The following is a 12,556-nucleotide window of genomic DNA, read 5'->3' as shown; positions in this document are numbered from 1 at the left end:
ATAGAAACACTTCGTCGTCGTCCACCCGCCTCTTGACAGCCAATTAGATGCGACAAGCCGCTCAGTGTAGGCAGTATTATTAGTTTTTCAAGCAAACAAAAGGGACCTCCTATGAATGAGGAGAGCGTTTGATTGGTCTGTTCATACAACCCTCCGGGTGACCACCCGGTGCTTGCGTTCGTGGTTACGCAAGTTTGACGTCAGGAGATTGGAATAGAAACATATTGGAATAGTTTTACGTGATAGGGCCCCATGTCTGCAACCAATGCATGCAATGTAAAATAAACCCTCTTTCCTTCATTCCTATTAGCGGATGCACTTGTCGATAGGCTTAATGGATCCCTGGCCCCAACGCCGCCTCGAGCTGCAACGTCACCAAGACCTAGGGCTTAGCGAATGCTGTGGCAGTGTGTAATTGATGTTTGCATACTTGGAAGGACCTAGAGAGAAGCGAAGTTTGTTGTGTGGTGGCGTGGAAGAACGATTTGGGCGAACTGGTGCACATTAGCAAAACGCTTTATAACTGCACCTGTCCTTGTGCCCTCTCTCTGTGGTCGTCTGTTCGCGTAGTTATAAAAAAGTGGTAGCGGGCAATGGTGATGTGTCTACTCGCTAATTCCTATTGGTGTAGTAGGTAGTTCTATTGTGGGTAATGAGAATGAGTCTGCATAGCAAGTTCAAGGGGTCCAGTTCGTAGTAGGGTAGTGGGCTTGTCTGTACTCGAAAAGACCTAGTGCCTAATGTAGCAGGGTGTTAGGTAATAGGCTTGTCTCCACCAGGCAGGGCAGCGGCTCGCCGCCACGGCCTCAAAGGTAGAGGGAAGATGCAAAGCATGCTTCTCTCTGAAAAGAAACGCCAGTGGCGAATTCTGGCACCTTTCTGGTGTCTGGAAGAAGTGATGGCCTGGAAAAGAAATTGAAGCACTTGAGGTAAGAGAATAGAGCTAATATTTCCGGTTTTTAGCGCTGTGACAGTTATAACCCAAACTGAATCTCAAAGGAGTACGTCAGCTGAATAGCAAAAGAGAGCAAAATGAGTTAAATGTAAACGTTAGTGGTATAGCACCGAGTGAACACTGATCGTTCCCTTTCATTTTGTGTATAAAATACACAAAGCGATTTGTTGAGTTCGAAACCGAATTTGTAATTTATTTTTGCGCGGCACATGGCGACGGCTCCAACAACCAGACTTCGGAGCTAATAATGAAGTGGGGACACCTCATGAAATATGTCTTATAACAACCAGCCACTTGAAGATTACAATAAAAAAAGATTTGTTATGTCAGTTCTTTTTATATGTGTATTCAACTTTATTTATTGACTACCAAACACTAGAGAAATATGCGCCCTTAAGTGTGTTCTCTTGTATCTATAACTCACTGCTTCACCAACATAAGAAATGGGGTTTCATCGAAATAATAAAATCATTATATATAAAGAATAGTTACATGAGGCAAGGCTTCCCAATGACTGGAAGGTTAGTAACCTTGTACCTATTTCTAAATGTGGCACTAACTCAGACGGGCCCGCTTGCAGGCTTAATTTACTGACACAGATTTGTTTCAAACTACTTGAACATCTTCTGTATTCGGCCTTAAGGAATAACCTCACTTCAGTAGGATTTCTTTTAATTCTTGACAACATAGATTTCGAAAAGTATTTTCATGCATAAGTCCAATAATTGAATTTTATCACGATATCGCATCGGCTTTGGCCAACAGATGACAGATTGTTGTGTTTTGAATTTCCAAGAAAGTGTTCGATACGGTATCACGTAGAGGTTTTATGCAAACGCTGCAGAATTTAAACATTGACAAAGCCACTTGCGTATGGAATATGTATTATTAAATATCAAAGAAAGGGAAGGTGGTTTTAGGTGGATCATGTTCATGTTTAGTTTCTGTCACTTGAGGGGTCCCCCATGGTTCGGTACTGGACCCACTTCTCTTCCTTGCGTTTATAAATGATATTTCTGATGTAATCAACGGTAACATCAGAGTGTTTGTTGACGATTGTATTTTGTGCGCTTATTTGACTGACCAAGCGGATCCCACAAAATTTCAGGAAGATTTTAATCAAGTACAGGTATGGTGTAAAAACATAGGCATGGTACTAAACAGCAACACGTGTGTTTACATGAGCTTCACCAAAAGCGTCAGTACGTTCACGAATTAATACGTTTTGGGCGTTACGTGTTCCGAAGAAGAGGCACGATCTGAACAAATTAACAGTGTGTAGGAAGCGACCTTGCCTTTCTACCAAGGAACTTTAAGCATTTGACTAAAGAAGTTAAACAGATAGCATACCATGAATATGTCAGACCTAGGCTGCTATATGCCTCTCCTCTGTGAGACCCGTTTCGCAAGGTACGTATTGATGAACTTTAGCGTACTCAGTCTATTGTAGCCAGATTTGTTCTGGGGAAGTATGATTGATCTGAAAGTTCTCGAGACATGAAGAACGACATTAAGTGGCAATTTTTGAAAGAGCCTACATCAGTCCATCAATCAATCAATCAATCAATCAATCAATCAAAGCAACTTTATTCCGCAGCTTTACAAGGCGAAAAAGGTTGCCGAAGAAAAAGGTGCTACACTGCAGCTTGACTGGGCTCCATCCACCCATCAGCAATGGAAACAAAAAATATTTAGCATTACTAAACGTTCATAAAAAGCACTGTACCAGACACAATGAATCCAAGATTACATTACAATCAAACACGCCTCTCCAAGGACATTTAGGAAGGAAGAATGAAATAGAAAGGCTAAGTACTCACAATATACATACATAATACAATGACTAGACACACCAAAACAAAAAGTACAAGTACAAAGTTTTTTTTTTTAATTTTAATGCATGAATAAACTTCTTATGTCTTTGTTCGCTAACCTTGTGAGGTCAAAATTTAGTGTGTGATAGTGATTTAATGTAGTAGGCAATGTATGCCTAATTTTGTGTCGGCCGTACTGTGTGCGCGATAATTCTTAGCTGTAATCTTAGACTTACACTGTTTTACTCAATATATTGACACGTGTACTTATCTTTATCGGGCCGCCACCTTTCGCCGCCTAACAAATGTCATCGCACAGCGCGGACGCGCCGGCACGTATCCGAAGTTTCTGGAAAGTTATCGAGGCTTCTACCCGCTGTCTGTTGTCGCCGAACCTTATGTTATCTAATTTCCTCACCTGGAGCGAATCGTGTAGAACTTTGTGGAAGGCACGCGGGTCCCAGCGATTAGTCTGGGACATTCGACGATTGATGTATAAAAGCCGACGCGCTTGACCCGCTGATCAAATTTTCGACGATCGCCGACCGTGTTCGCCGCTATCGTTGCGCTATAAGTGTAGCCTGTCTTGTGGGCACAGGTTCGCCCAATAAAAGTTAGTTTTGTCGTTCACAGTGTTGCTACTGTGTTCTTCAACGTCACCACGACGTGACATCTCGTGGAGGTGATTTTTGTTCATGTACTAGATGCCCCCGACAAGCCGTGATTCAAGCCCAGACCGCAAAGAGAACACCGACGTAGTCCCGGACCATCGAGCAAGCCGCAGTCTTCAAAAGCTGCCCCCTGAGCACGGACTTCTACCATAGAAGACCAAGAAGATTGTGGCCAAGGCAACCCCAATGGCAGCCCCATCATCCTTCATTGTGCTGCAGTAGCCCAGGGAAGCACCGACGTTCCGAGGTTCACATTTGAGGACCCGACAAGCTGGCTGGAAACGTGTGAGAGGGTCGCTACGTTTAACAGCTGGGCAAGCGACGACAAGCTGCGACACGTCTATTTCGCATTGGAGGACGCCGCCAGGACGTGCTTCGAGAATCGAGAGGCCACCTTGATGACGTTGGACCTATTCCGAAGCGGCTTCCTGCAAGCATTTACAAGCGTCGTGCGAAAACAGCGAGCCCAAGCTCTACTGGAGCCCAGAGCGCAGCTGCCGAATGAGACGATTGCGATCTTCACTCAGGAAATGAGCCGTCTGTTCCGCCACGCTGACCCGGAAATGACCGAGGAGAAAAAAGTCCGCCTACTGATGCGTGGTGTAAAGGAGGAACATTTCGCCGGAATGGTAAGAAGGCCACCGAAGACCGTCGACGAGTTTCTTCGTGAGGCGACGAGCATCGAGAAGACACTGGAATTGCGGAACCGGCAATTTGACAGACGCACCAAACCAACAAGCTACGCCGGAGTTCAATCAGTGGCCACCAACAACCTGCGCGAGACCATCCGGGCAGTCGTACGAGAGGAGCTTCAAAGAATCTTCCCTTCATCGCAACCTGAAGTGGCCTCAATCGCCGAAATTTTCAAAGCAGAAGTCCAGCGATTGCTCGGAGTTCCCGAGGTACAACCACAATTGTCGCAGCCCTAGCAAGAAGCGATGACCAACGCCTCCGTCGCCCGCCGTTAAGGTCCCACTCCACCACCGCGCCAGGGCCCTGTACCGCCACAAATCCGCCGACCACCGCCGCCGCCGCCAGCACGACCACCCGTCGTGCAGCGCAGCTACCCGAGGAAGACAGACGTTTGGCGCGCTCCTGACTACCGCCCGCTCAGCTAACACTGCGGAGAAGTGGGTCACAACTACCGTAGATGCCCATACAGGGAGATGGGACTCCGAGGGTTCGCCGTTAATGCTCCGCGACCACAGATTGGCGAATGACCTCGCGATATTACCGACAACCTCGCCGCCAGACAGTGGAGCCCTCGACGACCGTCCCGTTCGCCACCTGGCCGCTACCTGTCGCAGCAGCGCCGACTATACAGCGGCCGAGCCCGGGGCCGCTCTGCGAGCCCATAACAGGAAAACTAAAAGCAGCAACCGATGGAGGTGCCGTTGCTGTTCGTCGAACTGACGAAGATCCTCTGCCGCCCACGAAGACGACGAAGAGACCATCTCCACGACATAATAACGACACGCCGCCGTCCCGACGAAGTCAGGAAGCCAAGACTACACCGATGAAAGACGACTTGACGACGCGACGTTCCAACTTCAGTTCAACACGACGCAGCCGTGATCCGACGCCAAGACCTAACTGCAACGCCAGACAAAGTACCACCACCCTCGACGTGCTTCTCGCCGGCCACGCAGTTACCGCCTGAGTGGACACAGCGGCTGATTACTTCGCAATGAGTGGACACATCGCCGCCCAGTTGAAGAAAGTTAAGACCGCATGGGAAGGCCCTCAAATTCGGACTGCTGGAGAACACCTCATCACACCGATTGGAATCTGCACGGCAAGAATAACCATTCATGACCGGACTTACCCTGCCACATTCGTTATCCTCCAACAGTGTTCGCGAGGCGTCTATCTCGGTATGGACTTACTGAACCAAGACGGCGCAATCATCTGAAGTCGAAGTCAGTAACGCTGTCGGAAGATAAAGCAATACCGCCGGATAGCCGTCGTAGTCACCACGCCTTCATTGTGCTCAAAGATCAAGTGAGCATCCCGCCTCGTTCCAGCATTGTTATTTCGGTCGGCATCGAAACACCCGCTGACGTAGAAGGCGTCATCGAAGGCGGCCAATGTCTACTGCTAGACTGTGAAATTTGCGTCGCAAGCGGAATCGCTCGACTGCATGGAGGGAAAACTGAAATGTTGCTGACAAACCTCAGCCAGGAGTTTAAGCACCTCAACAAGGGCACGACGATCGCGTACATCGAGGAAATTCTGGAAACCAGTAATGCGCTTGTCCTCTCGGATTCCGCGGCATCTACCCCGACGACCATGGTTCCCGAACCAGACTACGACATTATTTCGAAGTTTCACCGTGATTAAGCAACAGCAGCTCAGAAGTCTGCTCCGACGGTACAAAGGCTGCTTTTCGACGTCATCGAGGATTCGACAAACAGTCGCCAAGCATCGCATAATCACCGAGGAGTGCGCTTGACCACTCCGCCAGAGCCCTTACCGTGTTTCGCCGCGAGAACTTGAAGCTATAAGAGAAGAAGTCGACGAAATGCTGCGCGACAACATCATCCAGCCGTCGAAAAGCCCGTGGGCATGCCCTGTTGTCCTGGTGAAGACAAAGGACGGAACCCTAAGCTTCTGCGTCGATTATCGTCGTCTGAAAAAATACCGAAGAAGGACGTATACCCCCTCCCACGGATGGACGACGCATTCGATCGGCTCTGAAATGCTAAATACTTCTCGTCGATGGACCTCATGTCTGGCTATTGGCAAATAGAAGTCGACGAAAGAGATTGCGAAAAGACCGCCTTCATCACCCAAGACGGCCTCTACGAGTTCAAGGTTACATAAGGAAAGCGTTCAAAACAGCGCTTCACCTGCCGGCCAACACCTCGACAGAGAAGCTGCTGGCCCTCGGACTCCACAACACGTTCGAGGAGCTCAAAGAAGCACAATTAGGGTCACAGCTACTCAGACTTCAGCAGACTACCACGGGCAGAGAGCTCCTAAAGAAACTGGGGCATAAAGAAATTGAAAGGGAAGAACAAAGAACGGCAAACCTACCCGATGAGTATCGCAGTATCTTCAAGGTAGGGTCCCTGCCAAGAAACATGGACCCGAATTTACACACAGCCAGGCGGAACGCTAGGGCAACGTACGTAGAAAAATACCTAGCAACCAAGGCGAACACGGTATACACGGACGCCGCGGTATATCCTCGAGAACGCAGGGAAAAAGAACAAAGAGTCGTCGCGGCAGTAATAGGCTCGGACTATAGGGAAATCGCTTGCGCGTCGGCAAGGGATTGTACGGTAACCGAGGGAGAGTAAATGGCTGTTGCTCTAGCAGCTGTGGAGGGCTACCGCACAAATAGATCCCTTATAATTCTAACAGACTCCAAGGAAGCCTGCCGAAACTACATTAACGGCAGAATCGGTCTAAAAGCGCTCCAAATCTTCCTCCGCGCTGGCCAACAGAATAAACGCATTAAACACACGATCTTTTGGGTACCGGGGCACACTGAGATTGAGGGCAACCAAAGGGTAGATAGGATCGCTCGCGAGCATACAAACCGAGCGGACCTAAACAGAGATCCTGAGGACTTCATGACAGTGATCCCAACGTACTCTGACATACTAAATTACCATAGAGGGACGAGGATCAGATATCCCCCGCCTCACAATACACTCACTCAAGAACAGGCAGTTTACTGGCGAAAGCTGCAGACAGGAACTTTCCCAAATTTACATAAACTATACAAAATGTTACCAGGTCAATAAAGGGACACATGCCCGTGGTGTGGCGCAATACCCACACTTTATCACATCACATGGGAGTGCAATACGATTAAGGCATTCCACAAAATAGAAAATCCGAGTGCGGAGCATGGGAGAGCGTGCTCTCCAGCGGCGACCCTAGCCTCCAACGGAGGCTGGAGGATCATGCCCGACGAGCAGCCACGCTCAGTGGTGCCCTGGAATAGGGGCGCCAACCATGCAGGCCGGAGATCTTCATCAACCAATAGAAGATCAAGACATCCGGCCCGACCGCTGAATTACTCTTTCTAGGGCAATAAAGATTACTTCCTCCTCCTCAAGGTTACGCCATTTGGACTGTGCTCTGTGCCTGCAACGTTCCAGCTCGTGATGGACAAGGTTTTAGCAGGATTGAAGAGGCAGACGTGTCTCGTTTACTTGGATGGCGTCGTTGTCTTCGCCGGAAATTTCGACGATCACCTTGGGCGGCTTGCAACAGTACAAGAAGCCATCAAGTCATCAGGGCACACTCTGAAGCCAAAAAGGCGCCGCTTCGCTTACGATGAGCTTCTGTTCCTTGGCCACGTCATAAGCAAGTCTGGAGTCCGCCCCGACTCGCAGAAGTCGGCTGCCATCGCAAAGTTGCCGCAGCCCATCGACAAGAAGGCAGTGCGTAGACTTCTTGGCATGTGTGCCTACTACAGGCGATTTGTCAAGGACTTTTTACGCATCGCCGAGCCACTGACACAGCTAACTCAATGTGACGTCGAGTTCAAGTGGGAAACTCCGCAGGCCGACGCATTTCAAGAACTCAAACGACGCATGCAGTCGCCGCCCGTACTTGCGCAGTTCGACGAGCCCACCGATGCCGAAATACACACTGACGCCGGTAGCCTAGGCCTCGGTGCCGTCTTAGTCCAGAGAAAAGGTGGACATGAACACGTCATAGCTTACGCTAGCGGGTCGTTGTCTAAAGCAGAAGGCAATTATTCTACAACTGAAAAGGAATGCCTCGTCATCGTTTGCGCTACAGCGAAATTTCGCCCTCACCTATTGGCAGGCCACGCGTTGTGTTGGCGAGCTAACTTAAAGGACCCTTCAGGACGGCTGGCAGGGTGGAGCCTCAGACTACAAGAATACGGCATCACTGTAACATACATGTCCGGGCGAAACACTCAGATGCCGATTGCCTATCACGCGCCCCATCGACCCGCCGCCGCAATATGACGAGGATGACGACGCCTTCCTTGGAATAAGCGCGGAAGACTTCACCGAACAGCAACGTGGAAACCCGGAGCTAAAAGCCCTAGTCGACTGTTTGGAAGGGCACACCGACGTTGTCCCTACGATATTGAAGCGTGGATTGTCTTCGTTCACGCTTCAAAACAACGTACTCGTGAAGAAGAACTTCTCACCAGTCCGCGCCAACTACCTTTTCGTTGTTCCGTCGGCGCTGCGTCCAGAAGTACTGCACGCCCTACATGACGACCGCTGGGCACCTCGGTTTTTCCCGGACGCAATCGAGGATACAAGAAAGGTATTACTGGCCGCACCTAACCGTCAAGACATGTCGTGACTGTCAACGACGCAAGACACCACCGACAAGGCCAGCGGGATTACTACAGCCGATCAAACCTCCTTACCGACCTTTTTAGTAGATCAGGATGGACTTGTTGGGACCCTTTCCGACATCAACTTCCGGAAATAAGTGGATCGTCGTGGCGACGGGCTATCTCACCCGCTTCGCTGAAACTGCAGCTCTACCGAAAGGCAGCGCAGCGGAAGTGACGAAATTTTTCGTCGAGAACATCCTGCGCCGACATGGTGCTCCAGAAGTACTCATCACCGACAGAGGAACGGTTTTTACAGCAGAGCTCACGCAAGCCATTCTGCAATACAGCCAGACAAGTCACAGGAGGACAACTGCCTACCATCCGCAGACGAATGGTCTCACGGAGCGCTTGAACAAGACCATCGCCGACTTGCTAGCAATGTACGTCGATTTCGAGCACAAGACGTGGGATGTGGTCCTGCCGTACGTAACATTCGCTTACGACACGGCGGTACAAGAAACCGCACAGATCACGCCATTTAAGCTGCTTTACGGCAGGAACCCGACGACGACGCTCGATGCCATGCTGCCGCGCGTCACTGACGAGGAAAATCTTGACGTTGCTACCTATCTCCAGCGCGCCGAAGAAGCCCGACAGCTCGCACGCCTGCAGATCAAGAACCAGGAGAGGACCGACAGCCGACACTACCACCTCCGACGACGCTTCGTCGAGTACCAGCCCGGCGACCATGTTTGGGTTTCGACCCCGATACGCCGACGAGGACTCAGTGAGAAACTACTGCGACGCTATTTCGGACCCTACAAGCTCATTCGACGTATTGGCGCACTTGACTATGAGGTCGTGCCAGACGGCATTTCGAATTCACAGCGGCGCCACGCACGATCTGAAGTGGTCCACGTGGTGCGCCTTAAACCCTTTTACGGATGCTGACAAACTTCCTTATTTTGTAGTTGTTTTGCTACGAGTGCTTTTCTTTATTACTTTCGCGTGTTTGTAGCATCGGGTCGATGCTTCTTAAGAGGGAGGTAATGACACGTGTACTTATCTTTATCGGGCGACCACCTTTCGCCGCCTAACAAACGTTATCGCACAGCGCGGGACGCGCCTGCATCTATCCGAAGTTTCTGGAAAGTTATCGATGCTTCTATCCGCTGTCTGTTGTCGCCGAAGATTATGTTATCTGATTTCATCACCTGACGCGAATGGTGTAGAACTTTGTTGAAGGCACGCGGGTCCCATGGATTAGTCTGGAACATTCGACGATTGACGTGTAAAAGCCGACGCGCTTGACCCGCTGATCAGATTTTCGACGATCGCCGACCGTGTTCGCCGCTATCGTAGCGCTATAAGTGTAGCCTGTCTTGTGGGCACAGGTTCGCCCAATAAAGGTTAGTTTTGTCGTTCACAGTGTTGCTACTGTGTTCTTCAACGTCACCACCATGTGGCAATATAACAAGAAAACGGGAATCAATCATTCAAGTTATCTACAACCAGTGCATTATCAGTGCTACCGCTCGGATCACAAATTTAATGTTCCGTCATACAAGCCCAAGAGCGATCTTTTTCAAAATTATTTTTTTCCGAAAAACGGTTCTGAGTGGAATTCGTTACCACCAGATTTGCTTGGTCGCAATAATTCGGAGTCATTTTATGGGTTTTTGTGCCAGCCGCAATAATGCCGACAAGGCGCGGCGGGTAATATTTGAAATAAAAGAAAATAGGTAAGGAAGTTCCAAGCTCTTGAACAAACTTTGTTGGGAGATTAAGTGGCTGCTGGGCCCCTTTCTGGTTACCGGTCTGCTGCTTTCAAGAATTAGTAGTTAGCGCAGCGGTTTCAAGACACCGCAGCGATAAGCTATCGATCTGCAGACAAAGCGCCTTGGTGGCATCAACGCCTAAGAGTGAGGTGCCTTGTTCCACAACAGAGAAAAGAAGACATGTTGTGCAATCCTTGTGACGGGTTCGAAGAAACAACAACTGAATAGAAATGGCACTTTTGATAGTCTACTAGCTCAACTCTAAGGGTCGCAAGCGCCTGTCCTTTGACCTGCTGCCTAAAAAGGCCACGTGCTAGGGTGGAAACTCATGATCGCGAATCTTACCAGGAAAGTTATGTCCGTCCGAACAGTTAACACGTTAACACGGTAATATAAATTGCAGGGCGAGCGGACGTCGTCGCAGCCAGAATGCTGAAAACTTCCTCGGTGGATGAATTTTCGTTTTCCAGCTCACGAACCGGGACGGCGTCTTGTTTATTGCAAACTGAGCGAAGGGAGCCATGATTCCGCAATGATGACAACGCGTGTTTTTTGTAGGGACAACGAAAGGAGGCAGCACTGCCCTGGGCGTACCGCAGCGGTAAAAACGCGAATGGTGGCTGCGTGAACGCCTCGAGCGGCCATCTGAATAAGGTGCTCGTGTTGGCACCCTGTTTACACGCTGAACATCTGCATGGGCAAATTTTTGGAGGTCATTGGCTGCCTGCTCAAACTGCGTTGCCATGAGTACTGCGGAAGTGAACAATAGAAAGGACCCTGGCCAGAAGAAACCGCTCAAGCAAGCACTCAGGCGATTGACCCCGCAATGAACTGCTCCTGCAGGGAACCTTCCTGAGCATGAAAAGATCACGTAGCAGAAAGTTCTCAAAATGTGGTAACGTACCCATTAATTGTTTCACTATCCTGTTGATCACACCTAGGAAAACGGTGCCTTTCGGCCACAACATTGGTTGCTGTCGTGAAATCAGTATGCAGAGCTGCAATTGGTATGTCGTACCACGATGCTCCAGCCCGCGTCTACGTAGTGCTTTTGCTATCTTCTGATGCCTTATCCCTAGCAGTTGCCTCACATGACTTAACGTTATCCAAAAATGCAGCGGCAGGGCGTCAAATAAGCGCTGGCCTTCGAAGCCGCGAGTGAAGTATAGTAGGCCTTGCGACGATCTGGCGTGCAGTCAGAGGGTCCTGAAATGAGCCGTAAGTTCTCGAAGATGCGCAGCCAATGTGGCCACGCAGTAGCAGGACGGCCAGTAGAGGACAAGAATTGGGGCGGCGGTGAGCTCTGAAACGATCATGATGCAGCAAAGCCGTTGGCGAAAATCATCATCATCATCTTATTATTATTATTATTATTATTATTATTATTATTATTATTATTATTATTATTATTATTATTATTATTATTATTATTATTATTATTATTATTATTATTATTATTAATCGCGGTTACGCCCACCACAGGGCAAAGGCCTCTACCATATTTCTCCAACTGTCCCGGTCATCTTCTAATTGTGGCCTTATTGTCCCTGCTAATTTCTTAATCTTATCCACCCACCTAACTTTCTGCTGCCCCCTGCTGCGCTTCTCTTCCCTTGGAATCCAGTCCGTAACCCTTAATGACCATCGGTTATCTTACTTCCTCATTACATGTCCTACCCATGCCCATTTCTTTTTCTTGACTTCAACTAAGGTGCCATTAACTCACGTTTATTCCCTTACCCAATCTGCTGCTTTCTTATCCTTTAACGTTACACCCATCATTCTTCTTACGTGAGGACGTGACTACGTGAGTAGTGGTAAGACACAACTGTTATACACTTTTCTCTTGAGGAATAATGGCAACCTGCTGTTCATGATCTGAGAATGCCTGCCAAACGCACCCCAGCCCATTCTTATTCTTCTAATTATTTCAGTATCATGGTCCGGATCCGCGGTCACTACGTGCCCTAAGTATATGTATTCCCACCACTTCACTTCACTTCACTTTATTATCTTAACAACCCCGTTAGAGGGGTATTACATAAGGGGTGGTTAAT

At 49.0% G+C, this 12,556-nt stretch overlaps 1 protein-coding gene across 2 annotated transcripts in view; it reads left to right on the top strand.

The window, feature by feature from the left end:
- LOC142576363 (uncharacterized) overlaps window positions 1-12,556 on the top strand; it is a 127,844-nt gene that overhangs the window by 44,191 nt on the left and 71,097 nt on the right. The gene's annotated exons all lie outside the window — the stretch shown is intronic.

Source organism: Dermacentor variabilis, chromosome 3, assembly GCF_050947875.1.
Source record: "Dermacentor variabilis isolate Ectoservices chromosome 3, ASM5094787v1, whole genome shotgun sequence".
Lineage (NCBI taxonomy): Eukaryota > Metazoa > Arthropoda > Arachnida > Ixodida > Ixodidae > Dermacentor > Dermacentor variabilis.
The sequence above is the reverse complement of the archived record's forward strand: the minus strand, read 5'-3'. Positions and strand labels throughout refer to the sequence as shown.